Genomic DNA, 19,269 nt, shown 5'->3' on the forward strand with positions numbered 1-19,269 from the left:
TCTTCTCTGACCTATACTTTGTTCAGTATGACGTGTGTACTGTTGAGATGCAAGGTCAAATGAAGCAAACACTGCAACATCTGTAACCCATAAACCAATACTATACATTGTGCAGATTTTAAAGAAAAAGGTTTAGGGCACTTATATTAAATAAGAATAGTTTAAAGCATCAGATAGTTCCAATAGCAGGGAAGAAATGTTTTTCCCTTACATGCCTTCTGTCCTATAATTTATTGTAGTTTCTTCTCTTTTTCCCAAGCCTGGAGTAAGTCTAGAGTCCGTTTGCTTATATTTGTCTAAGTATGTTATAATTTTCCTCCTTTTTAGTATTGTACATCACTTAGAAAATTGATAAGCATTTGCATCAAGTTTTAAATAAACTTGAAAACTTGATAACAGTGGCCTAAGAGCTAAGGAAATAACATAACTTAACATCATACTTCTTAACCGCGTAACCGTAAGTTCAACGCGATTTACAAAAGATTATAAACAATGAACAATTTAATTAAGGCAAGAAAAATTATTTGACCTAGTGTTTTGAAAAAAGATAGGTTTTCAATTCAGTTCTAAAATGTTTATAAGAACAAGCTCCAAGCAATAACAATCGAAATTCTCTATCGTGGGAAGCTGCTTGAAATGATAAAGTGTGGTCAAAAAATTTCTTGCTTTTGCAGCCCTGTACTGGTGGAAAAGTAAACAGGGCATGAGATCTTCTACTGTGTTTGAACAATGCTAAAGAAAATCTATTGACCATGTAAAAATAAAGTTATTATTATTATTATTATAACTTGAACAAGACACGAGCCTCCATCAGAAGCCAATGCAACTCACATTGAAACGGAGTTACATGGCCATACTTCTTGAGACCGTAGATCAGTCTGACTGTTTTGCATGAGATCTAAGCAATTTTGAAATGTGTCAACTGCAGGAAGAAAAGTATATTGCAGATATCCAACAAATTGTCATGGAACAAGGGCATAAGTTCATCACAATTCATATTACTAATCATAAAAAATGGTGCATATCCTCCTCTTCTTCCCTTCCCTCTCCCACATCCACATGGTCTGGCATTTTACTCTCTCCTCTCCCTTCCCCCAATTCCATCAGCATCAGCCCTCTTTCTCTCTCTCCAACCTAATTCCAAGCAGTATCCTTCCCCCTTATGTCTCTTTCTCTGCAATTCCATCAGCATCTGCCCCTTTCTCTCCCTCCACCACGCTTCCATACCACCCTGACCCCCTTTCTCACCCTTCACCATGATTCCATACCACCCTGACCCCCTTTCTCACCCTTCACCATGATTCCATACCACCCTGACCCCCTTTCTCACCCTTCAAGTTTCTCAATCCTACCGTTCCTCTGGAGAGCGGCCTGCGAGGTTCGCTACAGCTGGCCGCAAACCTCAGCAGGGCACTTCAAACAGGAGCGGCAGCGGTTGGTACGGGAGAGGGGACTCATGGACGTGTTCCCTACCGGACACTGCCGCCGCCAGCGCTGCTGCGCACCCCCTTCATCTTGCCCTCTGGTGCGGCAAGCCGGCGCATGCGCATAAGCCGCCGGCCACGGATGGCCACAGCACTTGTCATCCTCTTAAGTGCACATGGGGGAGGAAGAGAGAGAGTGAGCTTCGGCTGGCCAGCAGCCGCCACGGCCAACATCCGCCTCGGGCCGCCGCGGCCGACATCCACCTCGTTGGGGGGGAGGAAGAAGACCGTAAGCCGCGCATGCGCACTTCCTAGCTACAGCTCAAGGAAAACGGACGCACACATAGGAACTGCGCATGCACGGCTTACCGTTTTATTATATTAGATGACAATTTTGCATGAGGTAAAACTCTTTATCCCCCAGAGACCCAAATATAGAAAAAAACGTAAAAAAATGTTTTCGAACGTTCACATGTTGTTATAGGAGGCTTGTGATCCCTAAATCAGTGGTTTTTTTTTTTATTTTGACATTTTAGTAACTTTTGGGGAGGATGTTGTAAAATTGCAACGCTGGGCCTGTAAGGTAGCAGAATTTCAATAGTGTCACTCTCTCTCTGAACACATGTAAGGAATAATTAAAAGTTTATTTGTACTTTACAGCTTATAAAGACCCACCTAAGTTTATGTATATACACAACAACAATAGTATAATAAAGAAAAAAGTAATTTTTATTATCAATTTAATACAAAAAATGAGTATCATATAAAAACGCAAATTTTTCCCTGTGAAGCGCCCATTGACTTCTATCAGCGGTAATCAAGAAATTTCGTGTTTTTGCACAAAAAATTTCATGTTAGCGCAAATACGGGTAAAAACGGCCACGCTATGAAATAGCACTTGTGCTATCTTCATAGCACGGTTTTGTGAATCGAGCCCTATATGTGCATGTTTTATTTGTTCATTTATTCAGTTATGGTAGTTCCAAAAACAGTTATTTTGCTCTGAAAAGCACAGGCGAACATTGCACTTCCTGCAAAGTGTGTTGGTATAGCCTTTTGCACAGTGTCGGCACCGTCCTCTATCGGCTTTGATGGGAAAATGTCCAATCATGTCCTTGCAAACTTCCTTTGGAGGGTGTGCATTTGACTTTTTGGCTGTCATGGCAGCTGAAGAACCTCCATCATCTGTAAACTGCCTCTTTTGGGAAGTCAAGGTGCCCCCTCTTGATGAAACTGGGCTTGCAGATGGTCGCCCTCGCTTTGACACTGACCCAGTCGTTCCGATCAGGATAAGAGAAGATGCCAACTGGGCCTGAAACATTCTCCTGTTTAGCATCTGTTTCTTTGGGATATCCAAAGCTTTGCAGTCCCTTTTGTACAGGAGCCAAGCATTGATCACAGCTAGGTTAATGGTGTGCCAGAAGATGTAAAGGTACCAGCGGTAGGACTTCAGTGGAAACTTGTATTTTGCTGCAAATGAGTCTAACAAATCCACTCCGCCCATGAATTTGTTATAGGCAGCCACGATATAAGGCCTCTCAACTTCAACAAATCTTTTGGCAGTTTTGTCCCAGCGTTGAATCTTCTCCACTGGTTGTGGGCCAGCAAAGGAAGACACAAGTGTAACCTGTCTGTTGTCAAACCATTTCACAGCACAAATGTTGTGATTTGACTCCACTCTGACATCAAAGCTTCCTCTTCCCTTTTTCTTCAAGCTTTTCTCATCCTCAAGATTACAGTTTGGAAGGCGCACTTGTCTGGCTGTTCCTGTGTAATGAATTCCACAATCCAGCAGCCTAACTATCAATGGGATGCTGGTGAAAAAGTTGTCTGCATAGATCTTGTAGTTGTGACTATGTGGAAGTGTGGAAGCAAGTTTCATCACAACATCCCCTGATAGTCCAAGTTCAGATCTTGCCCGTATTCCATTCACACTGCCTTGGTACACATCAAAATCACAAAGTATACCAGAGATTCCAGTCCTTGCCCACAGCTTGAACCCCCATGGGTTTGGCTTGCCACGCATGTACTGTTTGATGCTGCTGAATTTCCCCCTGAAAGGGATCATCATTTCATCAACAGAGTTATGTTCTTCAGGGACCACTTTTAGGCATTTCTCTCTGAAAGCATCAAGCCATGGTCTGAGTTTCCAGAGTTTGTCACTTTTTTGTTCCATCTCAGACACGGTTAGATTGTTCACAAAATGTAATGATGTCAACAGAGACTGGAATCTGTTTCGTGACATTACATCAGCGACAGGACTGTATCTTGTGTCTGCTTCCCAGTACATACGGACTCCAGGCATTTGGACAAGACCCATCTTCAGATACATGCCAATCATCTGCTCTATTTCCTTTGTGTTTGTGTTTATAGATGATCCTTTCTTCTGAAAACTGTACTGATTTGTGTTATCTGCCAGAGCGTTGATCATATCTTCTGTCACAAACTTCTGAAAGTACTCCAGTGGTGTGCAGAGGGAATGGACATCATTACTCCAAAGCAGGCAACAGGGTTGTATGACTTCATGGCCAGATAAACAGACCTATTTACACATTCAACCATCCAATGGTGTTGCAGAACTGAACAATAGGTTCTATTAGTAATGTACATGAAGTTTTAAAAAGAAAAAAAATGGGGGAGGGTTTATTTTGTAGCCTTAAATGTGATGTTGTAATATTACAACACTGGGTCTCAGGGGAGTGCAGACAAAACCTTGCTATCACTTTGACCCACTGTTGTAAAATTACAACATAGAAATAACCAGCTCTAAATCTCTTAAAATCAGTATATTCAATGATGTCATAAAATCTGCATGATCTACACATATTAATGATCACATAAAAAAATATTTCAAGCTTTTTACTTACTTTAGTCCTGATGTATCCCGTCCAAAACAACAAGATGATATACTCCAAAGCAGGCAACAGGGTTGTATGACTTCATGGCCAGATAAACAGACCTATTTACACATTCAACCATCCAATGGTGTTGCAGAACTGAACAATAGGTTCTATTAGTAATGTACATGAAGTTTTAAAAAGAAAAAAAATGGGGGAGGGTTTATTTTGTAGCCTTAAATGTGATGTTGTAATATTACAACACTGGGTCTCTGTGAGTTAAAGTTTATAAATCTTTCTTGTTGGCTAAGTCTTGATAATAATATTGTCATTTATAGCTAAAGAGACATATGATCAAGAAACTGTTTTATTTTACTTTTGTGATTATGATAAACATGTTGAGGGCCTCAAAATAGTACTTGGCGGGCCGCATGTGGCCCCCGGGCCGCGAGTTTGAGACCACTGAGCTAGACCTTATATTTTGGGTGTACCAGTGGGAAAACTGGTAGGCACATGCAGTGACATAACTAGACTATGTAACACATGGGGCCCATCATTTTTTGACACCCTCCATCTGTATGAAAAACATGATTTTTAGTAACAATCCACATGTCACACAAGAGTGTACCTAGGAAAAAGCAGCATCTTACATACTGCAGTGAGCAATACAACATTAATACACCCAGTGTAAAACCAAACAAGCCAGACTAGTACAGATCAGTCCTGCACAGTTAATCCTAACAAAAAACCATGTCTTATTTGCCTAGTATGGAATATGTAATCACAAACGAACCCATCCCCCTTTTACAAAACTGTAATGTGTTTTTTAGCCATGGTGGTAACAGCTCAGATTCTCATAGAATTCTGAGCATCAGAGCTGTTACCACCATGGCCAGCACTAAAAAACGCTCTATAGTTTTGTAAAAGGGGGTATAAAATAGAAATACATAGATAAAGGTTATATTGAACCACCGATAAGCTGGAATGTGCATACAATGCAGCACCACAGAAACAGCGATGCATGTCCTGTAAAACAAAAAAATAAATAAATAGAAAATTTGTTTCTAGCTTTGTCTTCTCTGATTTCTGCTTTCCTCATCTTCTTGTGACTCTCTTCCTTTCATCCACTGTCTACCTTCTGCTCCTTCTATATGGCATCTTCTCTTCTATTCCCCTTCCAGAAACTTTATGCCTCCCCCTTCCATCTCTCCCTTCACTCCCATTGGTCTGGCATCCATCTTCTTCCCTTCCCTCCTCCAATGGTCTGGCATCTCTCTCCTCTCCTTCCCTTCCCTCTCCCACACCCCCATGGTCTGGCATTTCCATCTCTCCTCTCCCTTCCCCTACTTCCATCAGCATCTGCCCCCTTTCTTTCCCTCCAATCCAACGTGGATTAAAAACTGGCTGGAGGATGATAGGAAACAGAGAGTGGGGGTAAATGGAGAATACTCGGACTGGAAGAGCGTCACCAGTGGGATGCCGCAGGGCTCGGTGCTTGGACCCGTGCTCTTCAACATCTTTATAAATGATCTGGACATTGGATGACGAGTGAGGTGATTAAATTTGCGGACGATACGAAGTTATTCACAGTAGTGAAGACACAGGGGTATTGCGAAGATGTGCAACCTGACATAATCATGCTCGAGAAATGGGCAGCAACATGACAAATGAGGTTCAACATGGATAAGTGTAAAGTGATGCATGTCGGTAACAAAAATCTCATGCACGAATACAGGATGTCTGGGGCGGTACTTGAAGAGACCTCCCAGGAAAGAGACTTGGGAGTTATGATTGACAAGTCGATGAAGCCGTCCGCGCAATGTGCGGTGACGCGAAAAGGGCAAATAGAATGCTAGGAATGATTAAGAAGGGGATCACAAACAGATTGGAGAAGATTATCATGCCACTGTACCGGACCATGGTGCGCCCTCACATGGAGTATTGCCTCCAGCGCTGGTCGCCATACATGAAGGGCACAGTACTACTCGAAAGGGTTCAGAGGAGAGCGATTAAAATGGTTAAGGGGCTGGAGGAGTTACCGTACAGTGAGAGATTGGACAAACTGGGCCTCTTCTCCCTAGAAAAGAGGAGACTGAGAGGAGACTTGATCTAAACATTCAAAATACTGAAGGGAATAGACTTAGTAGATAAAGACAGATTGTTCACCCTCTCCAAGGTAGGGAGAACGAGAGGGCACTCTCTAAAGTTAAAAGGGGATAGATTCTGTACAAACGTAAGGAAGTTCTTCTTCACCCAGAGAGAGATAGAAAACTGGAACGCTCTTCCAGAGTCTGTTATAGGGGAAAACACCCTCCAGGGATTTAAGACAAAGTTGGACAAGTTCCTGCTAAACTGGAACATAAGCAGGTGAGGCTGGACTCATTTAGAGCACTGTTCTTTGACCAATGGGCCGCCGTGTAAGCGGACTGCTGGGCACGATGGACCACTGGTCTGACCCAGAAGTGGCAATTCTTATGTTCTTATGTAATTCCATCTAGTATCCTTTCCCTGCACACCAATTCCATCAGCATCTGCCCCCTTTCTTTCCCTCCAACCCAATTCCCTCCAGTATCCTTCCGCCTTATGTCTCTCTCCCCTTTCCCTGCACACCAATTCCATTAGTATCTGCCTTTCCTTAGCAAAGCAGCAGATGAATCCAGAGACCAATGGGAATAGCCCACATCTACCAGCAGGTGGAGATAGAGAAACTGATTAACAGGTGGTTATATTGGCTGGCAATCCTCCTGTCTCATTAGTATGCTCTATCTCCCAGCAGGGGAAAGTCGCTATTCCAATAGCTCCTGGATTCTGGCTGGAAATTTCAGTTGCTCCTGTTGAGATTTTCTCTTCAGTGAGACAGGGGTGTCCAGCTGAATGGTGCCGGCTTTAGAGGTTACACTTGGGCCCCCTCCCTTGTCCCTGCCTCACCCTCCCTCCAATGATAGAGGGTTTGATTGAGTCCCTATTTTTTCTTCTTCCCATGGTTATAAAAAAAAAGAAAAAGAAAAAAATCAGGACTCCACAGTTTATGAAGGGTTCTTCGGGCCTCATGGTACTGAGCAACCGGCTTTTACCGGCATATACCGGCACTGATGGGCTCTAGCCTCTGTATGTGAGTATGCTTCTTTTGGTTTGGAGGCGCGCTGGAGCTTGTGAGCTATCGCGGGGGTGAAGCTGTGTTCAAGTGCTGGTGGCCTCCATGATATGTTTGGCCCAGGAAGCGGCAGTACCTCGGGACCCTCTGGGTGTGTGGCTGGAGGTTGTAGTGGCTTTGCTTTTGCCACGGGCCAGAAGCACGCATTTTTTTCCTTGGCGCTGGTGGAGGCTCCTCTAACTTAGGTCCGAGCCGTTCCCGCTCGCGGAAGCGCGATCGTGGGTTAGTTTCCCGGGCGGTAGCGTCGCGGCAGCTGCAGCTATCACTTTGGCTCGGAAGGTTGAAAAAAAAAAAAAAAAACTGAAAAGGGTTTTCAGCTTGCGGCAGTTCAACGCAAGCGTGTTTTCTTCTGCTGGGGAAGCTCCGCCACGGTTTCTGGGATATTCTAGAGGTGGAGGACCGCTGAATAGGTAATTTTCCAGCATTTGAGGGAATCCGTTTTCCGCGCTTGGGTGTAGCGCGCTTAGAGTCCTCCATTGTTGGCATCGCCACAACGGGGCGCCGGTGGTTTTCCCTGACTGCGTTGAACGGGTGCCGCGCCTCTCCGTTATCAGCTGCGCTGCAGCGGGTGATCTCTTCTTTCACAAGGCCTCCCTGTTTGTTTGAATTTTACACGTGGAGGGAGTGCAGCCCCAGTAGAGGTGATGCAGCACTTAGGGTCTTAATGAGTATTATTTGCTACACTTCTAGTTACTGGGTGACCATGTACCTTAGGCCTGGGGGTAAATTGGAGGGAAACTCTAGTTTCTGTTCCTCTGCCCAGTTCAGCTTTTCTCTACACAGGGGGGAGCAGGAAGGTCCTTGGCTGCACAAATGCGATTTGCAGCTTGAGATTTCCCGGCACTTGGTGGGGGTTTCTCTTTCTTTCTCTGTGGATCTCCTAAAAAGAGCAGGTGCATACTTGTCTGTTTTCTTTTTTCCCTGTGCAGTGCTTTGTGTGTGAAGTTGCATGTTAGCTTTCTTTCTGATCGTGCGGTTCAGTTTATCTGTTGGGAGTGCAGTTTGGGAGCGCAGTGTGTATGGTAGTGCTGCGGAGCTGCTTTCTGTCCCTGTGATGTAAAAAAAAAAAAAAAAAAAACCCTAGCCCATGAGTGGCCTAGTGGTTAGAGCAGCTGCCTCAGCACTCTAAGGTCATGAGTTTGATTCCTACTGCAGCTCCTTGTGACTCTGGGAAAGCCACTTACCACTTCATTGCCCCAGGTACAAAATTTTTACCCTCACATCAAGGTTGCCTTTTGGGTGCGTTTGGTTTTTGGAACTCCTGGCACGCAGTTTCAGTTACTGCAGCCTGCCGCAGTTTTTTATTCTATTCATTCTCAGTCTTCCGTTTTGGTCTACTTTGCTGAAATTCGGTTTCTTCTCCAGCTAAGTTTTGATGACCAAGGCTGTATTTTGTGAGGATCCTTTCTTCTGCTGTCAGCTTTTTAAGCTTTCTCGTGGACAAAGAGCTGTCCTAAGGGCAGTGCACAACTCTTTTGTCTCATACCTGTTGCGTTGCTGTTGTTTTTCAAAGGCCACTAGATACAGCGTCTTGATTGCATCCAGTATGTATTCCCTTTAGAGGCCATAGGTATTTCACTCACATTATATGAAGTTAGAGCTATTTCATGGGTTGCTTTAAGCACCTTGATTTTTTTTTCCCCCCTAAGAGAATTTCTTTCTTCTTAAGGTTCCTCCATTCCTCATCCTGCCATTTGCTGACTTGTTGCATGGCATTCTGTGGGGATCCTGAATTCTTCCGGGCCTTGTCAGGTCTCATGGGGGAGTAGTCTCTATCCTTCAACGTCAGGGGGCTGTGTACACTTTTCAGGTTGCTTGCACCTTTGCCTCCTCCTCAGGTTTTATGTTTCTCTTTAAGCTTTCCGCGTCCTCTGGACGGTTCTGGTAGTGCTTGGGTTTCCACTACCTACATGGTGGCCAAGCCGGGGGGCATTGGGCAGCTATATACTTTTCTGCTGACTACCTGAGAGTCGATTTACTTTTTCTCTATGAGCTCAGAATCGGCACTAGGTTTGCCTGCCTGTCCTGGAGCAGCGCTTTCGGTTTTGGCACTTGCCATTTCACCTATCTTTGGCTTCACGATCGCTTGTGGAGGTGGACGGTGGTACCATTTTGACGCTACCAGACGATTCATCCAATTTCTTCTAGTCTGCCTCTGGTCTCGGAGGACTTCCTGACATTGGTCAGATGCGAAAAGGGTGTTTTCTTTTCCTCAGTTCGTTACACGTACAGATGAGGTATTTACAGCGCTTTTTTCTCCGGTACTATTGATATGTATATCAGGATGAGGTTTTTATTAATATTGGAAACACTGGTGTTTCTTCCGCAGACTTAGATGTGGGGTCTCGGTTTCAGATTGGCATTCTTCTTCGCTTTCCAGGACGATGAGCAAGGGATTCTGTACAGTTTCTAGGATCCATAGTGCTGCCTACACTAGGAACTTCGGCTTGCTTTTCCCTTCTTTCTTTACAGCAGTCGATTGTTGTTCTGGTGAGTTCCGGTATCTCAGAGCTCCAATTATTTGGTATGCTCCTCCTGCTTCACTCGGTTTGTTTTAGTGGCTCGGTGCGATTTCTCTTTTTGAGACATGCCTGGCTCTTTACTGAACTAGCTTATGCCCACCGCCCATTCCGGGCTGTCGGGTTGGGGCGGCTCGGTGACTTCCGTCCTCAGCTCCAGGAGTCAGGTCTTCGGAGGCAGCTCAGTAGTGGTTCTTTCTTCTACTCTTGAGCAGGGTCAGGCTACTTTGCTAGAGCATCAGATCTTTCTTCAGGAAGAACGCTGGGGGTCCTTTTGATCAGTATTTGGATGGGGGTATTTCTCTACAGCTGGGGCAGTAGCCGTTGTACTCAGTTGGCAGGCGAAGTTGTTCGGCTTCCATTGGGTGCTCTCTCTTCTTCATCTTCTGTTGGCTGATCCTTTCGTAGATCTAGGTCTAAGTTTAGATAGACTCTCCGTGATTTCTGAGCATGGACCATTTCTTGTATGTTACAGAGTGCTGGGTGCACTCTGGAGAGTGGGCATGTTAGTACTAGTGTTATCTTCTGCATCCTGGATAGTGAGATTTGTGGCTCAGGCGTTCTTGCTCTGTTTACGAACGTGATATCTCCTGGGTCTAGTCCGCATAGCCTCGTCTCTCGATTCTAGGATTCCTTACTTATTCGGCGGACCCAGGGAGGGGCAGTGATAGGGGGTTGATGCGTGGCTCCTTTGTCGCCTCCGCCTTCTCTGTTTCAGTGTTGGCCTCTTGCTGAGGATGGCTTGGATTGGCCATCTCGAGCTCGCCTACCGGGAGCGGTATTTGTATATTCTCTGGATGAGCGGCCCCATCCTTATTAGAAAGATTTACTAAGTCTTTCGACAGCTGGGCTACAGATGTTTCCGGGTATCTCTGTCGTTGCTCACCTGGGGTCCAATCATCATGGATATTGGGACTACTATAGTATTAAGACCTAGCTTTTTGGAAGTCTTGGCCGACTTGTTCTGGTTAGGCAAAGCGGGTTATTTCTGCGCTTATCTGGGTGCTACGGACATCTTCTATTGTGGCTTCTACTTCCTTTTGGAGGTTGTTTGTTTCCTTTCTTGGGTGCTTCTTATCGTTTGAACCACTCCAGAGTTCCTTTTTTGACACAAGTGTATTGCCAAGGGCTTAGCGGTCAATTCCCTTCCGCTTCTGGAGCCTTTCTTGGCTTGTTACAAGGACTGGGTAGGTGGCTCTTCGTTTCCTTCTCAGCTTTACGTAGTTCAGTTCCTAAAAAGAGTGCGGTATGTTCAGGCACCTCATGGAGAGTACGATTTGGAGTACATTCCTCACGTATTTCTTCGCAGTTTACCGAAGGCTTTATTTCCTCCTTGTCTTTTGGGGATTCCAAAGGGCTGTGCCGTTGAACAGGGTGTTCTTGTGGCCATGGCTTCAGCTCTGCAATCTTCTATGTGGCAGGCCTTGTTCAACGGGTATTCCTATTTCTGATTTCCAAAATATGGGGTATCAGTTCGGCTGGTAACACTATTTCTTTCTAGGAGGGTGTCATCCTTTCTTTTCCGTCAGGCTCGCTTTTTCCTTCCTTCTTCCTGGGACGGGATTTTGGGAGCAGTGCTTTTATTCACTGCATTTTTTGATACGTATGTCGAGTTCTCCGCGAGCTCGGTTCTATCAACTGTTAGTGTTTATATCTCCTTTTGATATTCTTCAAGGGACGCCTCAGGCGTATGGCGGTGTCCGATGCCTACTTCGCTCATTAGGTCCAGGAGAACATTCTTTATGCTTGCCTACTGGCGGGGGAGCGGGTGGCGATTGAACTTCATGACCATTCCGCTGGAGCGATGGCTGCTTCTTGGGCTCGGCCCAGAGGTTTTTTGCCTTGGAGGAGATTTGTCTCACGGCTAACTGGTCTTCCGAGAGTACCTTCTCTCCGCGTCTCTGCATGGATGTGCGGGCACATGCGATAGGGTTTTTTTTGATGCTTCGGTCGTTGCGAAGGCGGCGTTTGCTTCCCACCCAAATTAAGGATTGCTTTGCTACATCCCATTGGTCTCTGGATTCATCTGCTGCTTTGCTAAGGAAGGTAAAATTATGTTCTTACCTGTTAATTTTCTTTCCTTTAGAAGCAGCAGATGAATCCAGAGCCCCTCCCTTTCTGGTAGTTGTCTATCGGTTTTGTCTTATGCAACTTACGCGGTTTGTTGTGGTTGATGGTTGTATTCGGTATCTTTGCCTTTTCTCCTGGGAAGAAGTTTTTTACATGTGATGCCTATTGCTGGTTACGTGTGCTTGGGCAAGGAGCTATACTAATGAGACAGGAGGATTGCCAGCCAATATAACCACCTGTTAATCAGTTTCTCTATCTCCACCTGCTGGTAGATGTGGGCTATTCCCATTGGTCTCTGGATTCATCTGCTGCTTCTAAAGGAAAGAAAATTAACAGGTAAGAACATAATTTTACCTTTTTCTCTTTCTCCACTACCCTTCCATCCCACCCTGACCCCATTTCTCTTCCTCCATCACCCTTCTGTACTCCTTTCTCCTTCCAAACCAGCAAGGTACTGCGATGTAAGTGACGTCAGAGGAGGTGGGCTGGCAGACACAGGGAGTTGTGGCACAGTCCTGCGATGATTGTGGCTGCCAGTCCACTGCCTCCAACATCATTTACGTCTTCCAGAGCAGAGGCGGCAGATGCAGTCATCACAGGATCTTCCTGCACTTTAGTGCGGCTGCTGACTCTGCTTCGGAATAAGAACGGCAGCCGTGATGAGGTGCAGGTGCTGTTTATTGCAGCGCAGGAGGTTCCGGCTGGAGGCGCAGGAGGCCGGCTGTGCACCCCCCTAGGGCTGGTACCCGGGGCGGTCCACACACCCTGCCCTGCCCTTGGTATGCCACTGGGCACATGTAATCTCTGCACTCCCAACTCAAAATATTAAATACCTCAGCTGGCATGGATTCCCATGCCCCATCAGCTGAAAACCACCTTGAACTTGACTGGGACACTCTTCAACATAGCTCCACAGTCAGCAGCAGCTCTTCTTAGATATCTAACAGCGGTACCCAGCGGCAAAGGTGAGCTGCTACTAACTGTGGAGGTGTAGTAAAAAGAGTTCCAGTTCCATTCAAGGAGGTTTCCAGCTGACAGTGCTTAGGGATGCCTGCCAGCTGCAGTAAGAGTATAGCTATCATTGAATGCTATGCCACTATATCAGGGACCCCGTAGTAAGAGCCAGGTGGTGTCAAGGAGTGGATGAGTATAGGAGCACTTCTTGAAAGATGTTTAAGGAGTCCCAGGTTGTAGGGAGATGTTTCATTCTGATACACTGGCCATTGTATTGCATCGTTGATAATGCAGATATGTTTAACCGCCTCCACTTCAGGAAGCAGTGAGTGCATCCATGCTATCTGCAGCAGTGAAAGCACACTAACATCATATATTAAATAAAGGTACTATCCATCCCCATAACGTTTAAATACCTACGTAATGTAAATGTGCACGAGTCAAGTCTCTTTCATTTGAAAGGAAGTTCTGGAATGAGAAAGCATAGGATGAAGTTAAGAGGTGATAGGCTCAGGACTAATCTAAGGAAATACTTTTTTATAGAAAGGGTGGTAGATACATGGAACAGTTTCCTAGAAGTGGTAGAGACCGAAGACTGTGTCTGAATTCAAGAAGGCATGGGATAGGCACGTGGGATCTCTTTGACAGAGGAAGAGATAATGGTTACTGTGGATGGGCACACAAGATGGGCCATTTGGCCTTTATCTGCCATCATGTTTCTATGGTTCTATAATCCACACGTTCTCCACCCCTTTCCTGTTCCTTGCCACTGTTATCTATTACCATACAAATTAACAAATATAAAAGCTGTGCAGTAACTATTACTGCACATTAATTCATTTATGAATTAACATGTAAAGTCAATTTGCATGCATAACTATTATATATTAAAAGTTTATTAATACAAATGTGTGAAATAAAGAAAATATTTAAAAATTGAGAAAAAGGCCAAAAATCTTGAAATCCTTATTCCCTGTGTACATCCTTACTTCATAATGTTAAATTAAATCATTCCTGAATATGATAGAACTAAGTAAAGCAGAATGAATAGTAATTCTTTAACTATTAAAAGAATCATTAAATAGAAAATTAAGCAATGAATGACAGAAAAATTGTACAGTAGAGTAGTGGAAAGTGTTAATTGGAAACCATATTCTGTAATTAATCTTTAATCCATTTTTTTTCTTTTTTAAATAAAATTAAATCACTAGTTGATGTAGTCTTAATGAACTATACAGTACTTCATTTTAAGGACTTTATCATTTTGTATGAGTGTGGCATAGTGGTTACAGCTACAGCCTCAGCACCCTGAAGTTGTGGGTTTAAACCCCGCACTACTCCCTGTGACCCTGGGCAAGTCACTTACCGTAATCCTCCACTACCCCAGTTACATTAGATAGATTGTGAGCCCACCGGAACAGGTAGGGAAAATGCTTGAAGTACCTGTGTGTAAACTGCTTTGAGTGTGGCTGTAAAACTACAAAAATGCAGTATACAAATCCCTTTCCCTAAATAAAGAAATAGATTCTTACTTTGCATTAATATATTATACCACAGTTTTATTTAGTCATGAATATGACATAATTTTGGCAATATTGTAGCTGTAATCTATAACATAATTGTATCATTAAAATCTATAAGACCATAGATCATCTATTTAAGCTTTTTGTGTTTGTTTTTCATTTTGTGTGAGAAGTTTGAAAATATTTGAAAGAAAACAATATATTGCTCCGACATAGCCCTCTGATGACATCTTTGAATCAAAACTAGATTGATGGTACTCAATATTATGATTACATGAGCTTCTGGAAAAAAAAAAAAAAAAGGGGATTTCCAAAAGACATTTGTGGTTATGGTACACTTATCTTCACACAAAAAAGGAATCTTAGGAGTTTTGCATGACTCATCTAGTATATTTGTGTGGGGGAGTGGGGGTCAGCATGCTAATTGTAATTCATCATCAATGTTTAGATAAAATTCTGTATTAATACCTCATTTTCCATTCTGATATGTTTTCTGTTAGCTTATTTCCCATGATTCTTGGCATTCTACTGGTCATCGATCATACCCACTACCTGGGCATCTCTGTTTTGCCTCAGTGAATGCTGGCCTTTCCTGATCATTAACTACTCTTTGGAATGCACATTTACTGTCTGAAACTCTAGGCTTCATCCCCACCCCCTTCTTCTCTCCAAACTACCTTTCCTTCCTGGCACCAGTAATATTTCCTGTCTGTTTAATGAAGGGCATGTCATAGGTTGTTTGATATGGTCTGAGAGTCCACAGAAAACCATTGATGCACAACCCACTTTTATTCCACAATCCTGTGGGAGCCTAGAGAAACTGAATGCCTTTTCTGCTCTGCCAAGCACATTGATAATACACCAAAAGCTCACAAAAACATATCACCTTCATCATATGGTATCTATTTTATATACCCAAAGATTGTTTTGCAATAATGTATATCAAAATATATATTATGAACAAAGATATCTTGCAATATATAAGCAAATTAAAGAAGGAAAATATTTAATGCACTAAAAACTTAAGAGTGAGACTCAGCCTACATATATTATTCAGTGGTATTGAAGTTTTTACAATAAGTAGCTTCAGTGAAACATTTGAAAGACAAAGAAAAGGAAAACAGTTCCAAGCAAGTTTATTTAAATACTGAAGTCCATTGTGTAGTGTTAAAGTCAGAATAGCTATATCCACTTTAATGGCATAAGTGGCTTTTCTGAGGACTTTTTTTTGTCCCATTAACAAAAAGAGTGCGATGATAGAAGAGACAATATAAAAGATTGTTAAGTGAAAAAATGAATTTGAAAAGAAATTAAAAGATGTACTTTTTTTAAATTTTTAATTGGATGGTTAAGACTGTTTGTCTTATGCAGTGGCATATCCAGGCGGGGTGGTGGGCGGTGTGCCCTATGTGCATGTCCCAAGGGGGTATACTGCTGGTGCACAGGGTCCGGAACTTCCTGCCCTACTCTGCCGGGGACCTTCCTGCATCTCCCCGTGGCTGCCGGTCCAACCCCTTCTGACTCACTTACTGATTCCAGAACAGAGTCGGCAGCCAAGGGTAGGTGCAGCAAGGTACCGCGATGACTGCGTCTGCTGGCTCAGCTCTGGAACAAGTAGGTGATGTCAGAGGGGGTGGACAGGCAGCCATGCAGAGGAACAGCAAGGTCCCACGATAACTGCATCTGCTAGCTTAGCTCCGGAACAAGTAAGTGACGTCAGAGGGGGTGGACTGGCAGCCACAGTCATCACAGGACCTTACTATACCTCCCCGCAGCTACCGGTCTGTCCCCTCTGATGTTACTTACTTGTTCCGGAGCTGAGCCGGCAGACGCAGTCATCGTGGGACCTTGCTGCAAGAAGGGAGCAGGATACTGGTATGAAAGGGTGGGAGGGAGAGTAAGGGGCTTTTTCTGATCAAATCTGTGTGCAGGGAAAGGGGAGAGAGACATAAGGGGGAAGGATACTGGATGGAATTGGGTTGGAGGGAAAGTAAGGAGGCAGATGCTGATCAAATTTGTGTGCAGGGAAAGGGGAGAGAAACATAAGGGGGAAGGATACTGGATGGAATTGGGTTAGAGGGAAAGAAAGGGGGGCAGATGCTGATGAAAGTGGGGGAAGAGAGTGACAAGGGGCAGATGCTGATGGCAGAGGGGTAGATGGAGAGAGAGAAAGGGCAAACATTGGATGTTAGTGGGGAGGGTAGAAAGGGAGCTTATGCTGGATGGAAGAGTGGATGGGAGAGAGAAGGGAGCAGATCTGGATGGAAGTGGGGAGGAAAGAGAGAAAGAAGGGAGCAGATGCAGGAAGGAAGTGGAGAGAGGGGGCAGGCACTGGATGGAAGTGGACAGAGAGGAAAATATGATGGATAGAAGGGTTAGAGAAGAAGGGTACACAATGGAAGGAGGGGATAAACAAAGAGCGCACATGATGGGGGGATTGAGTTAGTGAAATACTGGAGGGGGTAAGGCAAAGAGGTGGCAAGCTGTAGGTAGACAGTGAAAAGGGAAATTGATGACAAGGTAGTAAGAACTTAATCTAGACAAATGCAGAAAACAAATTGAGAAGGAAGATGAGGGAAGAAAATGAAAGGGAAGGGAAAGGAGAGAGTGAAATGCCAGACCATGGGGGTGTGGGAGAGGGAAGGGGAGGCAAAAGATGCTAGACCATTGGATGAGGGGAGGGAAGAGAAAAAGATGGATGCCAGACCGATGGGGGTGAAGGGAGAGATGAAAGGGGGAGGCAAAAAGTTTCTAGAAGGGGCATAGAAGAAAAGATGCCATATAGAAGGGGCAGAGAGAGGGCAGACAGTGGATGGAAGGAAGAGAATGACAAGAAGATGAGGAAAGCAGAAGCCAGAGAAGACAAAGGTAGAAAAAAAAATTATATTTATTTTTTTGCTTTAGGATAGAGTAGTATTATAGCTGTGTTGATAAATATTTATAAATAGAAAATGCAAATAAGGTGATCCTTTTATTGGACTAATTGTAATACATTTTTGACTAATTCAGAAACCAAAATCCCCTTCCTCAGGTCAGGACAGGATACTGTAACAGCAGTATAGTTTATTGACCTGAGAAAAGAGGTTCTGGCCTCTGAAAGCTAATTGAAAAATGTATTAGTCCAATAAAATAATATTATCTTATTTTCCATTTTTTATTTATTTCCCCCTACCCCCTTTGGCCCCCTTTTATGAAGCTGCATTAGGCTTTTTTATCACCAGCAGTGACAATATTATCTCTGACACTCATAGGAATTATTTGAGCGCCAGAGCTTTTACTGCCGCGGCCTGTAATAACCTAACGCAGCTTCATAAAAGGGGGGAGGGTGGTATTTGTTAATTTGTAAAGTGATGATCTCTTAGAGAGAGGAAGAGATGATGGTTACTGTGGATGATCAGACTAGATGGGCCATTTGGTCTTTATCGGGCATCATGTTTCTATGTTCCTGTTTGTTCCCATTTCACTGTTTTTAAAAATTTACATCTGCTATCTTTATATTTTGCACAATATTAGGGGACATGCGTCACTGTTTCTGTTTCTGCGGTGTTGCATTGTATGCAGAAACCAGCTTCTTAGTGGTTCAGTTTAACCTTTGTCTACGTATTTCTATTTTATCCCCCCTTTTACAAAACCGTAGAGCGTTTTTTAGCGCTGGACGTGGTGGTTACAGCTCCGACGAACATAATTCTACGAGCGTCTGAGCTGTTACCACTATGGCTAAAAACTGAACTATAGTTTTGGAGGGATTCATTTGTGATTACATATTCCATACTAGGCGAATGTGTTTTCTGTGCTCTGTATGTTCGAAAGACACGGTTTTCTGTTAGCATTGACCTGACAGAATTGATCTGTACTAATCTGGCTTTTTTAGTTTTACAATGGGTGTATTGATGTTGTACTGCTCACTGCAGTATGTAAGACGCTGCCTTTTCCTAGGTACACTCTTGTTTTGCGACATGTGGATTCTTACTAAAAATCATGTTTTTCATACAGATTGGGGGGGGGGGAATTGTCAAAAATGATGAACCCCGGATATCACATCTGTTAGGTATGCCACTGTTTTATGTATGAAATCTATTGACAAATCTAAAGAACTATAGAGCATTTTTTGCCTGATTCTTGGCTTATTTGTACGATTTCTACAAATGGAGGGTTTGGGGAGATGAAGTGTACGTTTTTTCAATGGAACCAAGTGAATACAAACATAAATATTTGTGATGTACCATATTTTATGGTGTAAAAGCTACACAGGGAAATTTTATAAGAGATCCACAGACAATGGAGTAGTGATGGCCAAGGAATGGACAAAAGTTCTAGAATCCACCGTGGTTATAGATTTTTTTCTGTTGTCCAGAAGAAAATCACATAAACCCACACTGGAATAAAATTTTGTAACCACAATGGACTCTGGAGTTTTTCTTCTATCCTTGGTTGTCTTTACTAGAGAGTGACAAGGTAATCATCATTATAGAAATTACCACAGTAACAGAGGGACCTAAACCAATTTGCCCAGTATTACCGTGGTACCAGTTGACTGTTCCATGCTAGTGCCATGGGAACAGAAACCATTGCTGTGATAATACTGCAGCAATGGGGATACAGGACAGCCCTCCCCAAACTAACCTTTAAACGCCCCTGGTGGTCTAGTAGCCTGTTTGGGGGGCAGAAAAGAACTCAACTATTTCCTTTCCCTTCCTCCCATATAGATGCTGCTGCCGCACCAAAGATTTTCAAGATGGCTGCCGAGATTTCATGCAGCAGCCTTGAAAGAAAGCATGGAATAGACAC

Source organism: Geotrypetes seraphini, chromosome 6 (genome assembly GCF_902459505.1).
Source record: "Geotrypetes seraphini chromosome 6, aGeoSer1.1, whole genome shotgun sequence".
NCBI lineage: Eukaryota > Metazoa > Chordata > Amphibia > Gymnophiona > Dermophiidae > Geotrypetes > Geotrypetes seraphini.